General features: G+C 40.8%; 1 protein-coding gene and 1 pseudogene across 2 annotated transcripts in view; one reads left to right on the forward strand and one right to left on the reverse strand.

The window, feature by feature from the left end:
* The window catches only part of OCA2 (OCA2 melanosomal transmembrane protein), a 353,285-nt gene that overhangs the window by 201,414 nt on the left and 135,306 nt on the right, over window positions 1-16,565 (forward strand).
* On the reverse strand, window positions 4,146-4,890 carry LOC103892467 (large ribosomal subunit protein uL18-like; annotated as a pseudogene).

The raw sequence follows: 16,565 nt of genomic DNA on the forward strand, positions 1-16,565 counted from the left end.
CCCAAACCATCATCCTCATGAGACCTGAGACCTTGGTGTTGTGTCTGTACTCGAGTGCCAAGGTGTGCATGAACTGGGACTACTGGAATGCAAGGAGGCACACCTGTGAATGCCCAGCTCCCGGCCAGTTCTTGCCAGCGTGAGGAAGCAGCAACCCAGTTCCCTCTGAGAATTGAAAGCAGTTATCTTGGACAGTAGAGGGACTCTCCTTGTCTGCTTGATGGTCACAAGGCATGTGGAGCTTCATATGGCCAGGGAGGATTCTCAGCTTCCAATGAAATGCTGACACCTGTTGTGATACCTTGGTTCTTGTCTTCTTGGTTTAAGAGAATTTAAACAAGAGACACATAGCAAAAGAAGTGCAGCATAGAGTATTGCAAAAGAAAAAGAATACTTTGAAAGTTAGGTGCAGAATAGACAGTACACCCTGAGAGAGAGAGAAATTCAGGACGGGCTGCTCATAAGGATGAGACAACAAAGACCAGCACTAGGGAGGCTCCCATTATGGGAGTCTTACATGATTATTTATAAGGAGGTGGGAGAGGTGTTGCTAGTAAGAATGTTCTGGGTGGTCCTCTGGGTGCACGTGCACAGTAGCTGTACATGCTTGTTCATATATCGTATGTCTCATTAGCATCTTAAATCTCTACCCAGGGGTATGTTTTTTGCTATTATAATGAGGGCAGGTAAAGTCAAAGTGCACATGCTCTCTAGAGGGGAAAGTCCCTACTGAAGATAGCTTTGCTTGAATAGCTCAATTACAATGCAAATGCTGAGGCTTATTGTGTTGACTGCATGGTCACCATGGTTGCCGCATCCGGAGAACATAGTCACTGCCTTGACTGCCTATCCCACCTCAGGTAATAAAGGTAATGGTACCTTTATTAGTTGTGTTTCCTTGGATATTAGGACCTGCAAATCCACTGAGCTCAAGATTATTAAGACAGGGGGCAAAAATTCCTGAAGTGGGTCACTGGGTGTAGTAATAAGGGAGGGAGTGCTCCTATCTCGCTGCTTTGTTTCCCACACCCATGCTTCCCAGTGGGCTGTGACAGAGATAGTGACATTCATTGGTAATTTGTTTAAGCACATAATGCATGCTGTAGGGTGGCACCCCGACTTTGCAGACTTTTGGATTGCAGCAAATAGTACCTCTGAAGCTTTAGCAGGCCACTCTTCCATCAAGTCAGCTGCTTCTGGGTAATGGAACACATGGTACGACCAGTGAGTTCTGGTGTGATGCACTGCCTTCACTGTAGAATAAGCTCCTTGTCAAAGGAACTGAGTGAGAAACCAAGGACTGGAAAAGGAATTCTGAACATCAGTGAATGATGGGGCTGGATGAAACTTTACAAGAAAGAAAAGGAAATCCTTATTTGTAAAATGTTTCTAACATTTCTAACCTAATCATAAGATTTCTAACCTAATCATAAATTTCTAACATAATCATAAGGGCCCTTGTGATTGGATTGCGCCCACCTCTATTGGTTAGAATAATTTCCCCTTCTCCGAGTCCTCAACTTAATCACATCAGCAAAGTCCCTATTATCATGTGTGTTCATCTCCTATTGCTGCACAAATTAACAGAAATTGAGTGGCTTAACCCGAATTTATTCTCTTATAGTTTTGGAGGTCAGAAATCTAAACTCAATCTATTAGAGAGGGCTGTGTTACTTCTGGAGGCTTCAGAAGAAAATAATATGGTTTTTCTTCTTTTGCCTTTTGATATGGTTAGATTACATTGATTAATTTTCAAATATTGAGCCAACCGTGCATACCTGAAATAAATCCCCTGTGGTCATGGTGTATAATTATTTTCACGTATTCATGGATTCAGTTTGCTAACATTTTGTTGGGAATTTTTAAGTTTATGAGATATATTGATCTGTAGTTTTCTTTATGCTAGCTTTGTTTGATTTTGGCTTCACAAAATGAGTTGGAAAGTGTTCCTTCCTGTTTTATTTTCTGGAAAAGATTATATAGAATTGATGCTAGTTCTTTACATGTTCAGTAGAATTTTTATTTTGTTGTTTAAGATTTGCTAGAATAATTTTATTAAGAGATTAATATGTATTTTTAGCAAGGTAAAAAATACAAATAATAATAACAACCCTTCTGTTCATAAATATCCCTTCAGGTGAAAACACTGGAAGTCACAACAGTATAAAGAATGTGGCCCAAATAAAGCCCAAGTATTTTTTGCACACTTTTATTTATTTTACCTACCATATGATCCATAATTCAACCTTTTATTTGGTTATTGGCTTTGTTAGTCTGTTCTCACGCTGCTGATAAAGACATACCTGAGACAGGGAAGAAAGAGATTTAATGGACTTACAGTTCCATGTGTCTGGGGAGGCCTCACAATCATGGCAAAAGACGAGGAGAAGCAAGTCACATTTTACATGGATAGCGGCAGGCAAAGAGAGAGCTTGTGCAGGAAAACTCCTGTTTTTACAACCATCAGATTTTCTGAAATTCATTCACTATCACGAGAACAGTGCAGGAAAGTCCCATCTCCATAACTTAATCACCTCCCACCGTGTTCCTCCCATGACTTGTGGGAATTGTGGGAGTTACAGTTCAAGGTGAGATTTGGGTGGGGACACAGCCAAACCATATCATTTCACCCCGGCCCCTCCCAAATCTTTACATTGCAAAACCAATCATGCCTTCAACAGTTCCCCAAAGTCTTAACTAATTTCAGCATTAACTCAAAAGTACACAGTCCAATGTCTCATCTGAGACAAGGCAAGTCCCTTCTGCCTATGAGCCTGTAAAATCAAAAGCAAGTTAATTACTTCCTAGATATAATGGGGGTACAAGCATTGGGTAAATACAGCCATTCCAAATGGCAGAAATTGGCCAAAACAAAGGGGCTACAGGCCCCATGCAAGTCCAAAATCCAGCAGGATTTCTTAAAGCTCCAAAATGACCTCCTTTGACACCATGTCCCACATCCGGGTCATGCTGATGCAAGAGGTGGGTTCCCATGGTCTTGGGCAGCTCGGTCCCTGTGGCTCTGCAGGGTACAGCCTCCCTCCCCGCTGCCTTCACGGGCTAGTTGAGTGTTGAGTGTCTGCGGATTTTCCAGGCACACGGTGCAAGCTGTCAGTGGATCTACCATTCTGGGATCTGGGAGCTTCTCACAGCTCCACTAGGCGGTGCCCCAGGAGGGACTCCTCTGTGCGGCGGCTCTGACCCCACATTTTTCTGCTGCACTGTCCTAGCAGAGGTTCTTCATGAGGGCCCCGCCCCTGCAGCAAACTTCTCCTGGACATCCAGGTGTTCCCATACATTCTTTGAAATCTAGGTGGAGGGTTCCAAACCTCAATTCTTGACTTCCGTGCACCTGCAGGCTCAACAGCACATGAAAGCTGCCAAGGCTTGGGGCTTCCACCGTCTGAAGCAACAGCCCAAGCTCTGCCTTGGCTCCTTTTAGCCATGACTGGAGTGGCTGGAATGCAAGGCACCAAGTCCTTGGGCTGCACAGGGCAGGGAGGCACTGGGCCTGACCCAGGAAACTATATTTTTCTTTTAGGCCTCTGGGCGTGTGATGGGATGGGCTGCCAAGAAGATTTCTTTTTTTTTTGAGACGGAGTCTTGCTCTGTTGCCCAGGCTAGGTTCACTCCATTCTCCTGCCTCAGCCTCCCGAGTAGCTAGGACTACAGGCGCCCACCACCACACCCGGCTAATTTTTTGTATTTTTAGTAGAAATGGGGTTTCACCGTGTTAGCCAGGATGATCTCGGTCTCCTGACCTTGTAATCTGCCCACCTTGGCCTCCCAGAGTGCTGGGATTACAGGCGTGAGCCACTGCGCCCGGCCTGCCAAGAAGATTTCTGACATGCCCTGGAGATATTTTCGCCGTTGTCTTGGGAATTAACATTTGGCTCCTCATTACTTATGCAAATTTCTGCACCTGGCTTAAATTTCTCCTCAAAAAATGAGATTTTCTATTCTATTGTATTGTCAGGCTGCAAATTTTCCAAACTTTTATGCTCTGTTTTCTTTTTAAAGCTGAATACCTTTAACAGAACCCAAGTCACCTCTTGAATGCTTTGCTGCTTATAAATTTCATTTTTTTTTGCTGTCAATAAGTTTATGGTCTTCATCTGAAAAATCCTCATGGAAAATTGTTTGGTTTAGCTCTCAGAAGCCCACTTCTGAGCTCTGAGGAAGGTTGCATTCTTTTGAGCTACTCAGTCTTTCTTTTGAGCAAAGGACATTTTGGGACAGTTCCACTTCTTTTTAACTTTTTTCTTGGGCTTCTTCTCCTAGATGGGATTCTCTCATATAGCAGCATGAGCTTTCTTATACATCTCCTCCATCATGTCTGGAGTTACACTGTTCTTCCTGTATTGAAAGAACTGTTTCTGGTAAGCATCTTCATCTTCCTCCATTAAGTAGCACATGTTATCTGCAACATTCTGGCCTGTGATGTGCTTATGGTGTACTTCTGCATTAAATTCCTTGCTTTCAGAACCATAACCAGGGAATCATTTGGTACTGTGAGGGGTAGACAAGCCTCTATCTACAGCTCTTTTCAGGGCACCAAAAACTTCATTGCCACTGGTAGTTCTGGCAAGGTCCGCATCCATATAGCAGGTAAAGGCACTTGGCTGACCATCAATGCTTTCCACGTTGTAATCCTCGCCAGTCACCTCCACTTGGCCTTCATAGATCTTTTCCATGCCAAACCTATTGAGAAGCCTGCAGGCCAGTACAATACACCGCAGCGTAATTGGTCAGGCCAACCTTCAAACCATATTTTCGTAGTTCACGTGCATATGCTGTGCATACTATCATATCCCCTTCTGTACGGGCATAAGCAACCTGATAAATAATATCTCTGTGTGTTACACAAACTATCATCCTGTATTTGGGTGTGTTGTATTTATTTTTGTCCTGTATCACCAAGCATTTCCAAGCAAAATACTCAGTTTCACCCTCTTGCCATCTTCTAAATTTCGCTTGATATCTCTTAAAGTAGGCTTTATTCTTTTTTTTTTAAAGAGATATGCTGCTCTGTTTATTGACAGTTAGTATGCAAAGTATTTTGTTAACATTTTAATTCAATGTTGAGTAAGCAAGGTCATTTTCTTCTGATATCCCACCAAGGAAACCATAGAAACTGAGCTACATTTTTTTAATGATTTTAATTAATTAATTAATTTATTTATTTTATTATTATTATACTTTAAGTTTTAGGGTACATGTGCACAATGTGCAGGTTAGTTACATATGTATACATGTGCCATGCTGGTATGCTGTACCCATTAACTCGTCTTTTAGCATTAGGTATATCTCCTAATGCTATCCTTACCCCTCCCCCTACCCCACAACAGTCCCCAGAGTGTAATGTTCTCCTTCCTGTGTCCATGCATTCTCATTGTTCAGTTCCCACCTATGAGTGAGAATATACGGTGTTTGGTTTTTTGTTCTTGCGATAGTTTACTGAGAATGGTGATTTCCAATTTCATCCATGTCCCTACAAAGGACATGAACTCATCATTTTTTATGGCTGCATAGTATTCCATGGTGTATATGTGCCACATTTTCTTAATCCAGTCTATCATTGTTGGACATTTGGGTTGGTTCCAAGTCTTTGCTATTGTGAATAGTGCCGCAATAAACATACGTGTGCATGTGTCTTTATAGCAGTATGATTTATAGTCTTTTGGGTATATACCCAGTAATGGGATGGCTGGGTCACATTGTATTTCTAGTTCTAGATCCCTGAGGAATCGCCACACTGACTTCCACAGTGGTTGAACTAGTTTACAGTCCCACCAACAGTGTAAAAGCGTTCCTATTTCTCCACATCCTCTCCAGCACCTGTTGTTTCCTGACTTTTTAATGATTGCCATTCTAACTGGTGTGAGATGGTATCTCATTGTGGTTTTGATTTGCATTTCTCTGATGGCCAGTGATGGTGAGCATTTTTTCATGTGTTTTTTGGCTGCATAAATGTCTTCTTTTGAGAAGTGTCTGTTCATGTCCTTTGCCCACTTTTTGATGGGGTTGTTTTTTTCTTGTAAATTTGTTTGAGTTCATTGTAGATTCTGGATATTAGCCCTTTGTCAGATGAGTAGGTTGCGAAAATTTTCTCCCATTTTGTAGGTTACCTGTTCACTCTGATGGTAGTTTCTTTTGCTGTGCAGAAGCTCTTTAGTTTAATTAGATCCCATTTGTCAATTTTGGCTTTTGTTGCCATTGCTTTTGGTGTTTTAGACATGAAGTCCTTGCCCATGCCTATGTCCTGAATGGTAATGCCTTGGTTTTCTTCTAGGGCTTTTATGGTTTTAGGTCTAACGTGTTTAAGTCTTTAATCCATCTTGAATTAATTTTTGTATAAGGTGTAAGGAAGGGATCCAGTTTCAGCTTTCTACATATGGCTAGCCAGTTTTCCCAGCACCATTTATTAAATAGGGAATCCTTTCCCCATTGCTTGTTTTTCTCAGGTTTGTCAAAGATCAGATAGTTGTAGATATGCGGCGTTATTTCTGAGGGCTCTGTTCTGTTCCATTGATCTATATCTCTGTTTTGGTACCAGTACCATGCTGTTTTGGTTACCGTAGCCTTGTAGTATAGTTTGAAGTCAGGTAGTGTGATGCGTCCAGCTTTGTTCTTTTGGCTTAGGATTGACTTGGCGATGCGGGCTTTATTCTTAACAACTTTACAAACCCCATCCTGCGGAACAGAGATCCTCATCCATGGGTCAACAGAGACCTGCCCTGCTTAGAAATTTCTTCCTCCAGATACCCTAAGTCATCTCTCTCAAGTTCAAAGTTCCACAAATCTCTAGGGAAGGGGCAAAATGCCACCAATCTCTTTGCTAAAACATAAGAAGAGTCACCTTTGCTCCAGTTCCCAGCAAGTTCCTCATGTCTGTCTGAGACCACCTCAGCCTGGACTTTATTGTCCATATTGCTATCAGCATTTTGGTCAAAGCCATTCAACAAGTCTATAGGAAGTCCCACACTTCCCCACATTCTTCTGTATTCTGAGCCTTCCAAACTGTTCCAACCTCTGCCTGTTACCCGGTTCCAAAGTCGCTTCCACATTTTTGGCTATCTTTTCAGCAATGCCCCACTCTGCTGGTACCAATTTACTGTATTAGTCTGTTCTCACACTGCTAATAAAGACAAACCAGAGACTAGGTTCTGGGCCCAGTGATTTGTCATAATCACCCTTTGTGGCAGGTTTCAGTCAAAAAAGGAGAGTCACAACAGCTGGGTGATGGATACACAGAGAGGTCCTATGCTTCCTATAGGCAGGACCCAGCAAGGAGAGTTACATCGCCTACAGAAGACCCAGGAATTTATTCCTTTCTCTAAGTCTAGCTAGAAATGCCAGCATCTTTCCTGTTGGCTGGTTTGTGGTATGAGTGTCATCATCACAACTCTGAGGTGGGCTAAAGTATATGTCACAATCCACCCTTAAACATGCAAGGTCCAGGCAAAAGGTGAGAGTTACATCATCTAGGTGCTGAGTGCAGTGATGCACCACAATCCTTTTGTGGTAGGGTGCAGGCTGAAGAAGAGTCACATGACTTTTGGGTTGGGACCAGGCAGAAAAGTCAAGTCATTCAGGTTCCAGACAGAGGTGTATGTCACAATCACAATCACACATTTGGATGAAAGGCCCAGCCATATGTCACAGTGCCACCTGTGGGCAGCACCAAGGCTGGAAAAGAGAGTCACATCTTAAAGGTGCAGAGTCAATATGTCACAATCTCATCTGTGGGCTAGGCTGAAGCAGGAGAGTCAAATCACTAAGATGCTTAGCAGATATATACAATCACACCTGGCTGTATGGCTACTGTCTCCTCACTCTTTTCTTTCCTTCAAAAAGGTCACCAGGTTTAGCTTAGAGACATCAAGACCCAGAAATCAGGTTTCTGTCCTTCTTTTAAACCACATCTCTATACAAATTCTGCTAAGCAGGTTCCAGTATTTCCACTCCTCCAGAGAGATTTCTGTGGCCACATTCCTGAATGTAAACAGTTTCATTTCCCAGCTTTCAGGATGTCCTGGCATCTTAGCTATGTGTCTCCCAGTACCTGCAGATCACAGGGCAACAGAGGCTGTGACAAAGTCACTGGGGGCTCCAGAGGTGGTGGACATGGAACAGTAGAGATAAATCCCAAGCTCTGGTGGGAGTGGGAGACAAAGGCCCGGTAGAATTTTCTAGCGAAACAGTACTGGGGGAACCTGCCCCCAGTATTTCGACGTAGGTTCTTTCTATTATCCATAAGTGTCAGCCAGCTGAGAAATAGAGACAGTACAAAGAGAGGAATTTTACAGGTGGGTTGCTGGGGGTGACATCACGTATCGGTAGGACTGTGATGCCCGCCTGAGTCTCAGACCAGCAAGTTTTTTATTAAGGGTTTCAAAAGGGGAGAGGGTGTAAGAACAGAGAGTAGGTACAAAGATCACATGCTTCAAAGAGCAAAAAGCAGAACCACTAATAAGGGTCTAACAAAGATCACATGCTTCTGAGGGTACAGGACAAAGGGCAAAAGCAGAACCACTGATAAGAGTCCAACAAAGATCATAAAGCAAAGGGCAAAAGCAGAACCACTGATAAGGGTCTATGTTCAGTGGTGCACATATTGTCTTGATAAACATCTTAAACAACAGAAAACAGGGTTCGAGAGCAGAGAACTGGTCTGACTACAAATTTACCAGGGTGGAGTTTTTCCCCACCCTAGTAAGCCTGAGGGTTCTGCAAGAGACCAGGGCGTATCTCAGTCCTTATCTCAACTGCATAATACAGACATTCCCAGAGTGGCCATTTATAGACCTCCCCCCAGGAATGCATTCCTTTCCCAGGGTATTAATATTCCTTGCTAGGAAAAGAATTTAGTGATATCTTTCCTACTTGCAAGTCTGTTTATTGGCTCTCTGCAAGAAGAAAAATATGGCTCTGTTTGCCCGACCCTACAGGCAGTCAGACCTTAAGGTTGTCTTCCCTTGTTCCATGAAAATTGCTGTTATTCTGTTCTTTTTCAAGGTGCACTGATTTCATATTGTTCAAACACACATGTTTTACAATCAATTTGTACAGTTAACACAATTATCACAGTGGTCCTGAGGTGTCGTACATCCTCAGCTTATGAAGATAACAGGATTAAGAGATTAAAGTAAAGACAGGCATACGAAATTATAAAAGTATTATTTGGGAACTGATAAATGTCCATATTAGTATGAAATCTTCACAATTTATGTTCCTCTGCCATGGCTCCAGCCATTTCCTCCGTTTGGGGTCCCTGACTTCCTGCAAAAAAACCAGGAGTCTGGAATCTTTTTTTAAAAGGAAACTTTCAAATTAACAATTCAACTTCTTTCATGGCTAAAGGGCTATTCAGATTATAGATTTTATCTGTGTTTTCATACTTTGTGTTTTTTGAGGAATTAGTTTGTTTCTTTTTAGTTGCCAAATTTGTGAGCGTAAAGTTGTTGATAATATTCCTTTATTATCATTTTAATGTCTGAAATATATGTAGTAAAATTTCCTGTTTCATTCCTGATATTGGTGATTTGTGTCTCTCTCCTTTTATTTTTGGTCAGTCTTTTTAGAAGTTTGTCAATTTAACTGATTTTACCCAAAGAAACAGCCTTTTCTCCTTTGATTTTCATTAGTATTGTCCTATATTAACTCGATAGATTTCTTCTGTGATCTTTATTGTTTCTTTCCTTAAGCTTTCTTTTGATACATTTTACTCTTTTTTGGCAAGTGTTTTTGAGGTAGGAACTTAGATTATTGATTTGAGATTTCCTTTCTTTTCCAATGTTAACATTTAGTGTTATAAAGTTTTATCACAGTTATAGTTCAGTTGCACCCTATATGTTTCTATGTGTTGCATTTTCATTAAAATTCAGTTCTATATATTTTAAAATTTACTTTGAGACCTCTTCATTGACCCATAGACTATTTAGAAGTATGTTGGTTAATTTCCATGCATTTAGAGATTTTTCTATTGTCTTTCTGTTAGTTTCTAACTTTATTCTGTTATAGTTGAAGAACATACTCTGTATGAGTTTATTTTTTTACATTTGTGGAATTTTGTTTTATGACCCAGAATATGATACATCTTGGTAAATCTTTCATGGGAACTTGAAAAAAACTGTATTCTCCTGTTTTGGGGTGAAGTGTTTTATATATGTGAATTAAATCCCTTTGGTTCAGTGTTGTTCAGTTCTTCCATATTTTGAATTATTTTCTATGTAGCATTTCTATTAGTTTCTGAAGGTGAGTTTTTTATGTTCCCAATTATAAACATGAATTTGTTTTTTCTTTCAGCTCTAGCAGTTTTTCACTTCATGTATTTTGCTGCTCTGTTGTTTGGTGCATACATATTTAGGATTGTTGTATCTTCCTGGTGGATTGACCTATTTATCATTATTTAATAATTTTCTGTCCCTCTAGTAATTTTCTTTACTTTGAAGTCTACTTAGCTGGTATTAATATAGTCTCTTGCTTAGATTTTTTTGTGTGTGTAACATATCTTTTTCCAGCATATAGTTGGGTTATTTTTTCAATCCTTTCTGCCGGTCTCTGTATTTTGATTGATATGTTTAGAAAATTTACATTTAAGGTAATTATTGATATGTTAATGCTTAAATATACCATTTCAATTAAAATTGGTCTTTCATATCCATAGCTTTTGCATCCATGGGTTCAACCAACTACAGATCAAAAAAAAAAAAATCCCATAAAGTTCCAAAAAGCAAAACTTGAATTTTCTGTGCACTGACTATTATGTTGAATCCATGCAAGTGATGAGATGCATAGGCATTGTATTAGGTACTGTAAGTAATCTAGGGATCATTTAAAGTATACAGAAGAATGTGCTTAGTTTATATGCAAATACTATGCCCCTTTAAATAAGGGACCTGAACATCTATGGAGTTTGGTATCCACAGAGGTCCTGGAACAAGTTCCCCATGGATACTGAAGGATTACTGTATTTATTTTCTCTTTGTTTCTTCTGTTTCCAGTACATACCTATGTTTCTTTTGTCTTGATTTTCTGTGTGTTACTTGAACATTTTTTACAGTTCTATTTTGATTCATTTATAGTATTTTTTAGTGTTTCTCTTTGTATAGTTTTGGAGTGGTTGCTCAGAGGACTACACTATACATACATGACTTATTAGAATTACCACTTTGAGTGAAGTGTGAAAATACCACTTCCATTAAGATTCCTTTATCTTTTCTTGAGTATCAGATGGCAACATAATTTTTGTTTAAATCATCAAATTGATCTATACAACTCATGGGAAAGGAATAATCTATTGTGTGTACACATTTCTGCTTTTTCAGTTCCTTTTGCTTCCTGATGCTCCAAAATTTGTCTTTTTTTTTTTTTTTTTTTTTTTTTTGAGATAGAGTCTCACTCTGTCTCCAGGCTGGAGTGCAGTGGCACAATCTTGGCTCACTGCCACCTCCACCTCCCAGGTTCAAGTGATTTTCCTGCCTCAGCTTCCAAGTAGCTGGGACTACAGGTGAACGCCACCATGCCCAGCTAATTTTTGTATTTTTAGTAGAGACAGGGTTTCACCATGTTGGCCAGGATAGTCTCGATCTCTTGACCTCGTGATCCACCTGCCTTGGCCTCCCAAAGTGCTGGGATTACAGGTGTGGGCCACCACACCCAGCCTGTCTTATTTTTTATAATTTTCTTTATGTTTGAAGAACTTCTTTTAGCCAATCTTTAAGGGTAGGTCTGCTAGTAAAAAATTCTTTTTCTTTATCTGAGAGTGTATTTATTTCCTCTTTGTTCCTCAAGGATAGTTTCACTGGATATAGAATGTATGGTTGACAGTGCTTTTCTTCAGTACTTGAAAAATGTTGTACCATTTCCTTCCATCTCTCCTGGTGTCAGAGAAGAAATTTGCTGCCATTTGAATTTGTGTTTTCCTGTAGGTAATGCATAGTACTTTCTGGTTGCATTCAAGGTTTTTTTTTGTCTTTAGTTTTTGAAAGTTCATGATTTATTTTGATATGGATTTCTTTGGGTTCATTGTGTTATCCTGTTCCTAGGGTTTGTTCATCTTCTTGAATTTGTAGGTTTGTGTCTTTTGCCAAATTGGGAAAATTTCAGCCTTTATTCCTTATGGTACTTTTCCAACCTCACTCTAATTCTTTTCTCCTTCTAGTACTCCAATGACATGAATATTAGATTTTTTAAATAGTCCTACAGTTCCTCGAGGCTCCATTCCACCCCTGCCCTTTTAAAAAAATTATATTTTCTCTTTGCTGTTTAGATTGGGTGAATTCTATTGGTTTGCCATCAAATTCACTGATTCTTTTCTTTATTATCTCTACTATTGAGTGCATATCAAGAAGCTTTAAGAAATTCTGTTATTGGGTTTACTCTTCTACTGAATGAGGATATAGCCGTCATCAGACCCCAAATGCTGGTGCCTGGATCTTGGACTTCCAGCCTTCAGAACTGTGCTATCTTCTCTCTTCTACCTTGGAGGAAACTGAGGCTCCAGAGAGCTGGGTATCTTTCCAAGGCATTGACTCTGGGAGGTGATGAGTCAGGGTTGGCTCTAAAGCCCAAGCTCTTCTTGACACCTTGGTGCCATCCAGCCTGTCCATGGACCAGTTAGAGCCAGTGACCAAACAGGTACATCAAAATGGCATCCCTCCTGGATGGCACATCCTCCCCAGACAGCCTGCCCATTCCCTGGCTCTGACAGGCTAGCAAATCCCTGATAACCTCGGAATGCCTCAAGTTATGTCAGTGAAGGGCAATGAGGCTTTGATGTTGGACAGATGCCCCATGATGGATGGGCACTGGCTGATACACTTTCCCACGGTGGCTCAGAAGTGCGAAGGAGAAAGGAGGGCTGAGGTGCCAGCTCCAGGCAGGTCAGGCACCCCAGATGTCAGCACCTGCCTGGCTGCCTCTGACATACCCTCAGACATACCTTTTGGCATGTGGAGCCCCAGGGGTCTTTCTTCATGTCCAGACAGGATGACTCATCTTAAGGGGTGTGGCAGGAACTGAGCATGTGTACCACCACCTGAGCTGCAGTTCTTGTTTCTGTAAGAGAAAATGCTCCCATGTTATCCTACTACACGCTAGATCTCAAAGGTGAGACAGAGCATGAGTCGAGGGATCTGAAATGAAAGTAGTTGTAGTGAAAAGCCCATGAAATATAGCAACGAAGGGTAGCTAAGTCTTGCAGGCTGTAATTTATGCTCTTTCCTGCTTTGAGAATGTATCCCAACCTTTTGGTTACTAGAAAGCCTCAATTTGAATAGTAAAATACCTGAATTCTGGGTCCTTTAACTTCTCTTCATGTGTGGCTCAGTCTAACCTGTAGTTTAAGACTCAGACAGGACACCTTCCAGGAAGCCTTCCTTGATGTCTCCAATTCTACATTAATTCCTCCACTATGAGCTTCCACAGTAACCTAATCTTACCCTGAGATGTCTATATCAAACTGCTTCCTCACGTGAGGGAAGGCACCAGGTCTTGTTTACATTTTTGCTCTATATCACTACAATACAAGAGAGAATGTGATAAAGGTTGTAACAGACCCAGAAAAACCACTCTAGGAGCTCTGAGAAGGGTAGTTCATGTAAATACACACACATATCCATATAGTTCATGTAAATACACACACATATCCATATAGTTCATGTAAATATATATATGTATACACACACACATACACACAGCCTTCATCAAGGAAGAGATTACTCTTAGGATGTTTTCAGATTGAAGATGCTGTAAAACTTGTATTGATGATATAAAATTAAAAAAAAAGAAATTCTGTTATTGTATATTTTAGATCTATCATTTCCATTTGGTTCTTTTTTCTATATCTTTTGTTTCTTTCCATAGTTTTTCATTTTTCACTTGTTACAAGAGAAGTTGTTAACTGATTGTTGAGACATTTTTATGAAGGCTGCTTTAAAATCCTTTTAAGATAATCCATCATCCGATATAGCTCAGTGTTGGCATCAGGTGTTTGTCCTTTCCCATTCAAGTTGTGATTTTCTTGGTTTCTGATATGATAGGTGACTTTTGATTGTATCCTGGATATTTTGTCTATTATTTTAGGAGACTCTGAGTCATAAATAACTGTTTTATTTCAGCAGGCAGTCAACCTGTTTAAGTTTAGCACACAGGTTATAGACTATTTACGTAGCCTGTTGTTCAAATGAAGATTTAATTTTCAGAGATCTTGCAGTGCTACTTTGATCTGTTTGGTTTCTCCGGTGCTGCTGGGTGCTGCCTTGGGGTCTGGAAGGGATTTCCCCAGGCTGGGCTGCCCAGATGTCTCTTCCTGTGGAGAGGAGTTTCAGGTCTGCAGAAGTGAAGAGGCTTCCATGGCTAAGTGTTTTTTGAGATGGCATCCCCCTTCCTGTGGGGGCCTCAGAACATTTCATGAGCCATGTGCTATTGATGAGCACATGGCTCTTGACCTGGGTGTCTCTTGGCCTGAGATCCCAGGTGTGAGGTGTAGTGGGGTCCCTCCTTAAGTTCTGTCCACTTGCCACATATCTCTTTGTAGGGGATGGGGTGCCCCCATGGTTACCTTTGCTGGCAGAGCTTTTATTAATCTTACTTGCCAGGGGAACATGTTCCCCTGGTATTGTTTCATCCAAAGGAGGAACAAGCCCACCTAATTGTCTTCTCTTGCTATATTGGGAGTTGGTCTGGAAATGCTGATTTTGAGGGATGAAATACACCCTGCAGCTGTGCTGTTCCCATTTTCCTGGGCTCCTGTATTAGTCCATTTTCATGCTGCTAATAAAGACATACCCCAGACTGGGCAATTTACAAAGGAAAGAGGTTTAATGGACTTACAGGTCAACACGGCTGGGGAGGCCTCACGATCATGGCAGAAAGCAAGGAAGAGCAAGTCATATCTTACATGGATGGCAGCAGGCAGAGAGAGAGATCTTGTGCAGGGAAACTCCCATTTTTAAAACCATCAGATCTCATGAGACTTATTCACTATCATGAGAACAGCTGGGAAAGAGCAGCCCCCCCATGATTCAGTTATCTCCCACAAGGTCCCTCCCACAACACGTGAGAATTATGGGAGCTACCAGATGAGATTTGCGTGGGGACACAGAGGCAAACCATATCAGGTCCCAAACAGTTTTCTCTCCTCTTACCACCTTTCCGAATTCTCCTTTAGTTGCCTCTTGCTTTATTCCCAGGGTTTATAGGTGTGCTTGGCAGGAGTAAGCAGGGAGTTTGGGGTCTATATCATTTTGTCTGGACTGGAAGTTCCTTGGAATTGCCCATTTGTTTTTTTTAATCTGTGTCATTTTGTTTTTAATTTGTTTCTAGTAGAGAACATATAATTGGACCTAATTTTAAAATATTTGCTGTTATGCCTCATATTCGCTATATTGTATTTCCTTGATACTTCCTCTTCCCATGTGCTGATGTTGTATATTGTTAAAGTTTCTTTGCATCTTGTTTTTCAGTGTTTTGAAGTTATAAATAATAGTTGCATTCTCTTAATTGTTAGCTTAAAAATTTACAAAATCATATTTAAACCTGCCATTATAAATACTAGGAATAAAACAAGAGTTGCCATGCATTTTAGGGTTCTGCTAGAGATTAAAGAGCTTTATTGGCTTCTCAGCGGGCGTTTGGTTTGAGAACGTTGAATGAGACACTGCTTCCTCTTTTCCCTTGTGATGCTGAAAAGTTAGACCTAAAGGGCTGCTTGGATCTTTTGGTGCTTTTGATAGCAGCATGTTGTCCTTCTTTCACTTGGAATAAAATCCAGAGCCTCAACCATGACTTATAAAGCCACAAATGACCTGGCTGCAGCTGCCACTTACATATAATTTCCTACCTCAGGGGGCTGGACCCCAGACACGGTGGCCTTCTTGCTAGGTGAATGTGCATTTGTACTTGTCACCTCTACGTGGGATGCTCTTCCCAAGCATGCTGGCGGTGGTTCACCTCTCTAGAGTCTCCTCAAATATCCATCCTCAGGGTGGCCTTCCCTGGCCCTGTGGAAGGAATTCTTCCATCATTGCTGACTACTTTCCTGTGTTCCTTTTCTTCCAACGGATTATTACCTATGACACATTGTAATAATGCTCTAATATATATCTGTGGCAAGTATATGAATATATAAACTTTTTCTCTGTCTCCCTTCACCAGAATATAAGTTCCAGGAGATCAGCAAATGTGTGTCTATCTTGGTCACTGTGGAATCCTCGGTGGTCCCGACAGTGCTGCCACATAGTAAGCACTCAATACTCATCAAACAAATAAAGGAGTGAATGGAGACTAAGCAATATGGGATGTTGGCTCATGAGGACTGCACATTTTTGAAATACGTGTACTTATATTTAGAAATCAAACCATATATCAAGTGGTGTAATAGTCATTCATCATAATTTTCACAGGTTCTGTGAGGAGAGTGGTTCTCACATGGATTCACCTAAGAAGGCTTCTTGTGAGGATATTTTAATCAGAATCTTAAGCTGAGAAGGAGAAAAAGATAACTGTTATTTCTCAGCGGTGTTAGGAAGCTTTGGGGGTTTCTTGATTCCTAAGTGATG

This window comes from Pongo abelii, chromosome 16, assembly GCF_028885655.2.
Source record: "Pongo abelii isolate AG06213 chromosome 16, NHGRI_mPonAbe1-v2.0_pri, whole genome shotgun sequence".
NCBI classification, from domain to species: domain Eukaryota; kingdom Metazoa; phylum Chordata; class Mammalia; order Primates; family Hominidae; genus Pongo; species Pongo abelii.